The sequence below is a fragment of the Physella acuta genome, unplaced genomic scaffold (assembly GCF_028476545.2).
Source record: "Physella acuta isolate Inbredline_101_S28 unplaced genomic scaffold, ASM2847654v3 ptg000700l, whole genome shotgun sequence".
In the NCBI taxonomy this organism is placed as follows: Eukaryota; Metazoa; Mollusca; class Gastropoda; family Physidae; genus Physella; species Physella acuta.
Genome location: NW_026732219.1, coordinates 197384 through 208803, shown reverse-complemented (window position 1 = coordinate 208803; position 11420 = coordinate 197384). Strand labels below are relative to the sequence as shown.

The window sequence follows — 11420 nt, the reverse complement described above, 5'->3', positions numbered from 1 at the left end:
CCTCCAGATTTGTGTTTGTGAGTTGCCTTCTTACTTTAGTTTTTATTATATTCATGTACGAGAACTCTTGTTAACAAGAATATGTTGACCTAACGATTGTCATCACCCCAGATGTCAACTTCTACATTTTACTGTAGCATCCTGGGAGACTATTCCATGCGTCACGCATGAGTGCCTCAACTAGCGGTATTTCTTTTTGAGCTGTCCACTTGTGCAGCGAAATGTGCATGTTTTACTTAACCTTCAACTATTTTTTACTTGCTCTTGGGCGCTCTACCCCCCCCCCCCCCCAAGAAGGTCTACCGCCTCCCCCTCCACCCCCCCCCCCCTTCCCCAACGAAATTAAATTTATAGAGAAAACATATACTTTTACCAGTGTCCCTCCCCCGGAAAATGCCCCCCCCCCCCCGGAGAAAAAAAGTCTGTAAGAAACATTGTACCCGTGTCACGAAATAATAGGAAGTCCATTGAAATAGGGAGTAACAAAATATTCTAATAGAATAGCATGTGTTTATTCAGGGGCATAGCGGGGGGGGGGGGGGGGGGTGCGGACCGCACCGGGTGACACCATTTAGGGGGGTGACACCAAGGCAAAAAATAGCAAAATATATAGAGTAAAACTCGAAACTCGAGGGGGGGAGTGCAAATCGAAAGTTTGAGGGGGGGGAGTGGGGTGCAAATCGAATGTTTGAGGGGGGGGGGGGGTAGTAAATCGAAAATTTGAAAGTTTGTCCCTGGGAAGGGTCTCTATGCCTCTGGGGGGGGGGGGTGACACCATTAAGTGCCGCACCGGGTGACACCCGACCTCGCTACGCCACTGTGTTTATTGTTAATGTTTATTGTTATATCGTTTATTACCGAGTCTTGCAGAATTATATTTTTTTTTTAGTTTTGTAATAAGATAATAGTATTAATAGTATTTGAGCATCTTGACATCAAAAGAGCCGCGGACTGCCTAGACCAGGGGTCGGCAACCTGCGGCTCGCAAGCTGCATGCGTCTCTTTTGATTTCTGGATGCGGCTCGCCACTTACATAATAATGATATTATTTTATTTTCATAACTCATGAAAATATTATACTGGAAAACAACTTTCAACAAAATAAAAACACTAAGAATAGGTGCCCCGTGGCAGTGGTTCCATGCTTTCAACTACCGAAGTGCACTTTTTTTTTTTATTTGACTTGAGTGGTATATTCGTATAGTTATTAGCCTCTAAATTGGGTAGGGGCAGTTTTATAATTGTTTTTTATTATCCTAAAAGAACTAGTGGAAATACTTTATTTTTCATATTTAAACTCATAATTTTTTTTATTTAGCTAATCCTAATCAAATACCTTAATATTGAAGAACAATTATTAGTGGCTCTTAAAAAACTGGGAAATTTTGTAAATTGTAACTTTTGGCACTTAAACCTCAAAGTATTGCCGACCCGTGGCCTAGACCTAGAGTGTGTACTATTTTCAATTATTTTCTTTTATAAATGATTTTTTTTTCTTTTTTTATGATACAAATTTTAAGTATACGAAAAAGTAAATATGATGACACTAGATAAATTTTAAAAAATCAAATAATTAGTCTTTTTTTTTTTTTTTTTTTTTTTTTTGTAATGCTTTTTTAATAATTAACCTAAAACAGTTATGCTTAAGTTTTTTATTCATTTTTTTAAATACATTTTTCTTCAACGGATATGGGAGGCTCACACTTAATATACATAACTTAAACACAGAATCTTAATATCTGAAAGATATTTTGACATTGTTTTAAACACTAAGACATTGGTGCTCTTCTGTATATAATTTTTTGTTTAAAAAAAAACCAATGTTCTTATTTTAACCCTGTATAGAATATGATATAAATAAAATGACATACACATTTACTAACTCTTTGTTCAGGCATATATATTGAATATGTAAGGTAATATAACAGTACTTAACATTGATAAAAATTACTCACATTTAAGTTAATTTTTACGACAGCGACATTTAACAAAGCATCTTTAAGATTATGTAAAAAAAAACTTTGTAGATTGTCTATATTTGAGTCCAACAAGATGAGCAAAAAACATTTTGGTTACACATGAACAAAATCTCACACCACATAAACTCATTTCTGCTTTGATTCAACATTTTGTTTCCTACATAAAATCCTCTAACACTACTGAAGGACCAGGGCCCAAGCTGTATGAATATTTTAATAGTCAAGAAACTGAATTAGAACAAAAGCTGACTAGAAACTAAATGCAATTGGATGCTGTCTAAATTTCACTGTAAGGAATATTTTTAAACAAACATGCATTGATAAGCAAGTACAAGTTGACTTACTTCAGAACAATAGATGCGCCTAGTTATACAAGATTAACAAGACATCATGAACAAAAACTTTCAAGTGTAAGTTTTCCAAATACCTATAACTTTCAGCAGTTTGAGCTTAAATATTTTTCTTTTTCTCAAACACATTTCTAGAATTTAAATAATAAAAGGCATATGGTGATGCGTTCATATATGAAATTCATTTAATTTCTGTCTTAAAACCTCCTTGACAGAATCTTCAGCAAATATAGAATCTATTGCTTTGTGAACAAAGTCTTTCAATTGTTCCCTGCTCAAACTAAAGGCCTGAGCAGCCTTCCAGTATTCCTCGGATAATGTTGAGTCATACACTCCCTTGCCATCAGTCTGAGAGACAAAGAATGATTGGATGACCTTGCTGAAACCAGTACTTAAAGTGATGTGACTCTATGCTGTTGACTGTTTTAGTTTTCAAGTTGGATGTAATGCATGCTTCTATGGGGATTTTTTTTGAAGGACTAAATCTCTCATTTCATCACATCCTAATCCGTCCTGATGTCGGTACAAAAAAGTACCATGACCAATGCGTAAAGAAAGGGAACCTTCTTGGCAAAGAGCACTCAATACATTTTTTGTTTCTGCATGTGAAGGTAGCTCAGCTAAATGTAATGCCAGTTTTAGGTTTTTCTTTCCAGCTTCAATAAGATATGGAATTAAATCTGTTGCATCGCCAACCTTAGGGTCACCACTCAAATCAATTCCATTAATTAAACCAACATGATCCTTCATTAGTTTTTCAGCCAGCTCAACTGTCAATTTTGCAATGTCTATTCCATGTCGTCTATCAAAAGAGACTAGCAATCTGACTATGATGTCTAATCCTTTATCTTGACATTCCTTCACAGCCCTTATCATAGTATTCATACACAACTCCCTTGTCATTCCAGTTTCTGGTATATCTTTAGGGGTAGACCTCAACTCTAAGTACTTAACATTATCAGCTGCAAATTCTTCTATTACACTGCGAGTAAACAAATAGACTGCTTCTTCAGTCTTCACAAGTTGTTGAATTTTGGTAAAAAACTTGAAACTTTCATCAATGTCCTGATTGGTAGCTATGTTTACTTCTTCTAACTCTCCAGCACTTTCATTGAGCTGAATCAATTCTTGTATTGATTTAACACTGTAGCTTGTGTTTAAATGTGCATGAAGTTCCACTTTGGGTAACTTTTGGCAAAATTCTTTTACATTAAATGAATCCATTGTTCAAATAATTAGTCTTTTTTTTTTTTTTTTTTTTTTTTTTTTTTTTTTTTCAAATAATTAGTCATTATAAAATTAAAACAACATACATGCATATCGACCATTGTTTATCCAGAACTTTCTCATCATATCTACAAGTCAATTCTTTAATTCAGCTAGCTGTTTGCAATTAAAGTTTGAGCCTGATAATAATTTAAAATTACAAAACAAAGGCTAAGCGATCTTTTTTATATGATACTAACAATTTTTCTAGTTTTTATTTACACTGTAAACAATGTTTTGTATTTTTAAAAATTATTTATGAATTTCTTTGTACATTTAGCCATTTTTGGGAGCAAACTTGTAGGTTATTCTTCTTGGTTAATTTAAATTTATAAGTGGAAATCAGCGTTAGCGAATTAAATTTAAAAAAAGTTCTTGGTTCGGATTTAATTTAATTAATTCACTTGAAATTTAAAAGAGCAAGATAAAAGCCTAAATTGTCCATATACAAACGTATCTATGAATATAAGGGGTAAAGTATCTATAATACTGTATTTACGACACTTTATTATATTTTATATAGTGTCATATTTAAATTACTGTATTTATAGTACTGTATTAGGAAACATTTTTAAAGGTAAAAATATGCCAATACCAGTGTCGGTTTGGTGATGGGGGGGGGGGGGGATGTCAAGACACAAACTGAAACCTTGCTCAAGCTTTACCCTCCCCTGATTTGTGGTGTGGTTTTCTACAAACAGTAAATATTAAATATAAATTTCGTCAACCTAGATGTAACGGTACTCAAGTTATCGTGTTTACCGACAACACATACACACACAGACGTACGGACAAATTTGCAAAACTATGTTTCTCCGACTCAGGGAGGTGTGAAACGTAGATATCTGTGAAAATCTCGATTATTTTTCTTTGCACGATCACAATACTTCCTTTATGCTTTGTATACGAGAATGTAAATTAATTCATTTCAAAACGTCTAAATATAAAAAAAACAAAAAACAAAAAAAAAACAAATAACATGAAAATGCAAATGTGTAATTAAATGATGATTCAAGGGATTTTTTTTACCATCGGCGTGGTGGGCTGAGAGGTGTAGGGGTGGGGGTGTAGGGGTGGGGGGTGGGAATTAGGTTTTTAAGTCGTGCTGAAATAAATTTGGAATTACAGAGAATTGAAAAGGATACAAATTACGAGTATACGAGAAAGTAAATATATTATTATTATTATTATTATTTTTTATAGGTCGCATTTTTATTACATGAAAATTACATGAAATAGCATACAATGTACAATCAGTTTCACGTCTTGATTCTTGTTTCTTCTTGTCTTTACTTTCTTGCATTTAGACTTCAGTTTCTTTTCTTTAATTTGCTTTTCCGTCTAGATTCTTGTTACTTCCTGTTTCATTTTGTCTTTACTTTCCTTCATTTTGTCTTTTCTTGCCTTTCAGTATCGTCAATGATTTTGCTTTTTTATTTTCTCTTTTAATTTTGCTTCTTTATTTTCTCTTTTGGTTTTTCATTTCTTTTATTGATTCCTATAGAGCTTTGAGTATAGGTTCAATGGAACATCCTACCTAAGATTGCTCCTAGGTAGGCATCGTCTAGCTCAGGGGTCTCCAAACTTTTAAGTCCGAGTGCCGCATTACCAATCAAATTCAGTTCGGGGGCCAGTTTCTTCCAGGCAGGTCATTGATTTTTCTGGGCAAAGTTCCTCAGCCATCACCAACAAACGTTTTTTTCCGTGGACAAAAACATCTCCCGGGCCGGAAGGGAGGACATCGCGGGCCTCTTGAAGCCACCGTAGTACAAGTACTAGGTGACTCTTCTCGAGAGCTGTGTGCAATCGAGGGATGTGTGGGCGCAACACCACACGATCTTTTGCATTCGATGCCTCGATGACCAAATTCTCAACCCCGGCAGCCAGCCCTAAATAGGGCTAGCCGACCAAATGATCGTTATACCAGAAGTTAATAATAATTTTTTTAAAGTAAATATATATATATATATATATATATATATATATATATATATATATATATATATATATATATATATATATATATATATATATATATATATATATTTATATATATATATATTTTTTTTTACCATAATAGTCTTAAGTGTTTTTACAGTTTTGTTGAGAAATTTTTTACAATATTTTTTTTTTTTTTTTTTTTAATATTTTTATTTGCAATTAAAACAAGTACATCAACTTCAATTTTTTTAACATAATTTTAAACACCAAATGAAAACGAAAGGTTTTGCAAATGTACATAATGAATATTTACATGATGTCATGTATTTGATTATAAAAAATTGCAAAGGATGACAGTAAAAGGGGTGAAGTTCAAATGAAAGTGTCAGAAGTCTGGGTGGGGAGAGGAAAGGAAATTTTTCAGAGAGGGTCAATGGGACACTGAGGCATTTTCTATGTAGGGAAGCAACTTAAGTTGACTAGTTGAAAGGGTGTTGTAGTGGTCGCATTGAGTTTTCAAAAGTTAAAGTAAATATATGATGACACTAGATAATTACAAAAAACAAATAATAAATGATATTCTGAACTTTTACGTTTTTAAAAATCATTTCTTTTATTCGGCTAACAGTTTTTATTTAAGATTATTGTCCAATTAAAAATTTAGAATTAAAAACAAAGTTTTAAAAATAAAAAAATTGTATACAAAAGGTTTAGAAATTTTATTATACAAAATAGACGACTATAGTTTTCCATTAATTTAATTATTTCTAAATTTCCTAATTTATCTCACGGTATTTGGATCTGTAGGTATGAGTTGTCTTTCCTTATAAACTTTTAACAGTTCTGATGAATTAATAAATCAATTGCTAGGTTCTAAACTGGATGCATTAAACTTTTTAGACGTCCTTGACACTGGCCTTTATTTTACGAAATTTCAAAGTACAATGTTCTTTTCTCTGAACATTGTTTTTTTTTTCATTTCACGTTGTTATTATATATATATATATATATATATATATATATATATATATATATATATATATATATATATATATAAATTTTCGGGGAGGGGGGGGCATCGACCCCCCGAAGAAATGCCTGGAAGAAACTCTGCTTTTGAGACGGAAGAGCCTAAAATTACATATTACAAAATTTACCACTTTTTAAAGAGCCACTAACATTTTTTATTCAATATTTGGTATTTGATTAGGATTTATTTATATATACTAGCGTACCCGTCACCCGCGCGTTGACGCGGGGATAGAAGAAAGTTTGACGAAATATATTAGAAGGATTTCACCAACGCGTTACCAATCATACGTTCCTAGACGCATGACCGTCTTTTCTAAAAGTGAGTTATTTAAATGTAAACAATGCCTGTGCTTTTGATCATAAATATCGGGACACGGGTTTACCTACACTACCGCATGAAAACATTGAGTGTAAATTAATCACTCACCGAAATAATATGGTAGAACACACTTCGGTGACCGCACATGTGTCAGAGACGTAGAGGGGCGCTCTCAGGGCCATCACCTCCCGATTACACTACCGCAAAGGCGCGGCGTACGACCCCTGGCCCCTTAAAACTAACAGGCGCCATCGGCCAAATAGCATCCTGTTAATAATGATGCAGATTTCGTCAATCGCTTAAGTGACACAAATGAACGGGATTTTTTATCTTTAAAACTTAAAACATTTTTTGACGTGTTTTAAACATCAGTGTGACCGATGCAATATGCTAGCGTTACTAATGGTCTATTATTAGATGCTCGATCTCAATTTCTGACTGGATTGTCTAATAATAGATGCTTATTGCATCATTCGCAAAGTGACGAAACGCTACAGTAGGCTCCTTATATTCAAAGAGTTATTTTTTCATCTTTCGCAAGGTGACGAAACTGTACCGGATTTCCTCGCGTTACAAAGTTATTTTTAGAAGCCTGTTGTAGTTTTACCGCTGAATATAGTAGTATTCCTTACTCGCTATGCAGGACGCTCGATTAACGGATGCCAAGTGCCAACATAGTCGCTCTAAAACTCTGGGCGCCAAACCGTGTATTGACGAAAGTTGTACCCTATATGGCGCCGCCCAATAATTATTGGTCAAAACGCAATTTGCTTTACTACACGCTGAACGATATTAGTGACAAAGGAAAGAAATAACTAATTAGCTAAAAATCCCAAATATTTAACATAACACAGGCACACACTGATTAAGTGACTTAAATGATTCCGTAAAAAACTCGACTATTCAATTGTATTCTTCGTGTTTTTAAAGTGATTTGTTTTTATTAGGTTTTTATGTATAGATGTATAGATTTAAATGAAATAGATCATTTCTTCATCGGTAACCATACCATATTAAATGTACTCGCTGATTAAGAGACTAAAAATTAAGAGACTTAAACCATTTCGTTAAAAACCCGGCTGTTTAAAGGCAGTTATGTTGTTTTTGTCTTTTAAAGTAAAAATGTATTACCCTTTGGGAATAGATTCTAGAGTAGATTATAGTCTAAATCCAGATCTTAGCGTCTACGTCCGTAGATCTAGTCTAGATCTAGAATCTCTAGATCTAGAATCCAAATAGATTAAATACATTTTATAAGTTTAGGCCGAGAAAATTGTATTATATACATTTCAAAGCGTGCGTAGATCTAAAACAAATTTTAACGAAATAGTTCATTTCTTTATATTCTAAAATCGGAAGATGACGCCATGAGTATTGTTTAAACTTTTGGCGAGTGACGTCATTGTTTATGCGTTCTTTTTCACAACTATAAACACTTTTTCTGTTGCATAATTAAAACTGTTTTTCTACATTCGAATATGCTTTTATTTTTGATTTTTCTTCTTTAAATAAAAATGTGGTTATACGTTTAAAACATCTACCATATTATTTTCAACAAAAATTCATATCGAATTCTCCATATATCGCTGAAGATTCTGATGTGATATCCGGCGAAAATATTTTGCGGACAGAGAGAGAGGAAGTGCGCATGTTGGCTTTTAAATATTAGGATATATATATATATATATATATATATATATATATATATATATATATATATATATATATATATATATATATATATATATATATATATATATATATATGCATTTTTTTCGGAGGGGGGGGGGGGGGCTGGGGCATACACCCGACCTGGCAACGCCACTTCCTAGGGCCTAGAGTATGTACTATTTTCAATTATTTTCTTGTTAAGTAAATTAAAACAACAGAGCTACTTTTATTTTTTTTTATTTTACTGTTATTTTTTTTTAATGTAGTACGTTTATATTCCTGGTATAGAATAGTAATAATAATGTATATTTTATCTATTTTTTTTTGTTTGTTTGTAAAACACATTTAATTCTGCACTGAAATCAATTACAACACAGATTATTGTCACCAAAATGCATTTGTCATCAATACCATATACATTTTACATTACAATGAGAGTAACAGCTTGTTTGGTATTGACCAATCTTTATAACTTTCACCTTTCTGCAATATTTTTTCATAACAAATCAATATTAGAACATACTTTCAAAATAATGAGAAGTGTATTGATCTCAAGGCAGAACCTCAGCAATCACACAATGCATTTATTCACACTTACTCTAATAAGACTGAATATTTAAAGTTAAAAAAACAACACTAATTCAGACAACCACAAGGTTATTCATTTTAAAAAATGGACTGTGTAAGTGATAATTACAATAATCCTAAACGCCTTTCCGTCATTGCATTTGGTTGTCCCATTACCTCACTGTAAGCAGGGTTATTTTAATTATTATTTTTTTTTTTTTAAATTTTTTATTTTTATTTTTTTTTAAAGTCTTAGTTTTGTAGATTTGTATTTTCAGCTTGCCCAGCCAATGTGTGGTGGCACTGGCTGATTTTTCTACTTTCATCATTCGACTTTTGAAGACTGTCGCAGATTTACAATTTTAACTATTCTGAAATTTTCATCCTTAATCATTCATTCTGATATTTACACATTATATACAGAAATAAAATCGTAGAAATTTTGGAAGGAGAGGGGGAGTTAGTTTCCAGGAACATGAAATCTTTGCTGGTTCTGAAAGGTAATAGTTATACATTAAATGAGATTTGAATTCAATAATAGAAGTGGTAGGTTATAGTATATTTCATAAACACCAAAATTTGGCTTCAGACGCTGGTGTGGGTTTCCTGAAGTGGGAAAAGATACTGTTATTTATACAGAATATGTACATGAAAGTATATGAAACACAATATATTATATGCATTAAGTATTATAAGCATTCACACTTTCCATTTGTGCCTATCATCTGCAGACAGTCTTCGTTTTATTTTATTAATTTTTTTGTTTGTTTATTGTTTTATTTATTTTGGTTGTTAACAGAATTAGAAATTTTGAAAATGTATAAATTCAAAACAAATTGAACAGTTAATTATGCTTGTATTTAAAGTACGAGTCATGAAATTAATAAAATTGAACGTATTTTACAGTTTAAGTAGTAAATATGTGATATCAAGGTAAATTAAAAGGTATATAACTCTATCTCCCTAACGGCTGTAGTAATAATTTGGTTACCTCCCCTACTCGTTTTATTTATGTATTTATCCAGATAATAGATAAAAGGAATAATAGTTAATTATTACAGAATTTATGACAAAAACCAAAGTAAACTTAGAAGAGAAAGAAGACCCTAGAAATTGTCAGAAATGATCATAATCCGCAATATTATAAATAGGATGGTTTTGAATTAAGGTAATTTAGATATTTGGGTGCAATTGAAAAAAAGGTATATAACTCAGTTTTCCTAAAAGCTAGAGTATTTATTTGGTTTTTTCCCTTTCCAAAAACCCGCTACTATGCTTTAATAACATTTACCGGGATATCACATGAAATAAATGAGATAAAACTTAATTAAAATATCAGAAACATGTTAATCATAGAAAATAAGTTAAGTATGGAAAGAAGAACCGTTGCAATTTATTGTCAATGATAAGAGACCGTAATTGCTGAAAATATAGTGGTTAGGGTTAAAATTAGTATTGTTAGTTGGGAGTAAAATGAGAATAAAGGTAAATAACTGCATCCAACTTAAATACCTTACTATAAACTTGATTACTTCCCCTACAAATGGAGAAAGAATGAAAAACATGTATGGCTCATGTGGGTTTCCCTGTGTCAGAGAAAATACCGAATATGCATACAAACAAGAGGCAAGAAAATCCAGAGTTAAAAAGAAAATAGAAGCTATAAACACATTCAATGAAAGGTTCTAGACATTCCTTTTCTAGTCTCCCCGACTCAAACCTAAACATTGAAGGAATGAGATTAGTGTAAAAAGGGGGCAGAGACTTAGATCATAACTAAGTTACCCAGTCTTTTGGTAACTACTGCTCTCAATATGGCATCTATGTCCATGTGGCTGTACGTCTTTGATTCAAATTTACATTTGTTTCTCGTAGTCCATACTGTCTGCCTAAAAATAGCTGTAGCAGTAATTTTGTTGTCATTGTCTGTTTTGTTTTTGGATTTCTTTATATAGTTTAGGGTAATTGCTTTGTTTAAAGAGTCTGTGTTGGAGGCTTCTAATATTGTTCCTAAGGTTTGTCTTGCTTTTAGTAGTGTTTTGCATTCTAGATAGATATGTTTTTCTGTTTCTTGTATCTGTTGTTTACATATTTGGCAAGTTATTTTTGTATTCGTGTTTGCTTTGGTGTTTCTGGAGATGGGTGTAGTGTTGTAGATGAGCCTGTATCCTATTTCTTTTTCTTTGTGTGTGTTGTTTCTGTTGTGTAAGTTTTTAAATGTGTCGCTAATGTCTGCTGTATCAAATTCTTTTGCCCATTTAATTCTATTTTGTAGGGGTTGTAGTTGACTCACTA

At 32.4% G+C, this 11420-nt stretch overlaps 1 pseudogene; it reads right to left on the bottom strand.

The window, feature by feature from the left end:
- Window positions 1–2064: 2064 nt before the first annotated feature.
- LOC131949567 (adenosine deaminase-like protein) lies at window positions 2065–3553 on the bottom strand (annotated as a pseudogene).
- Window positions 3554–11420: the final 7867 nt, after the last annotated feature.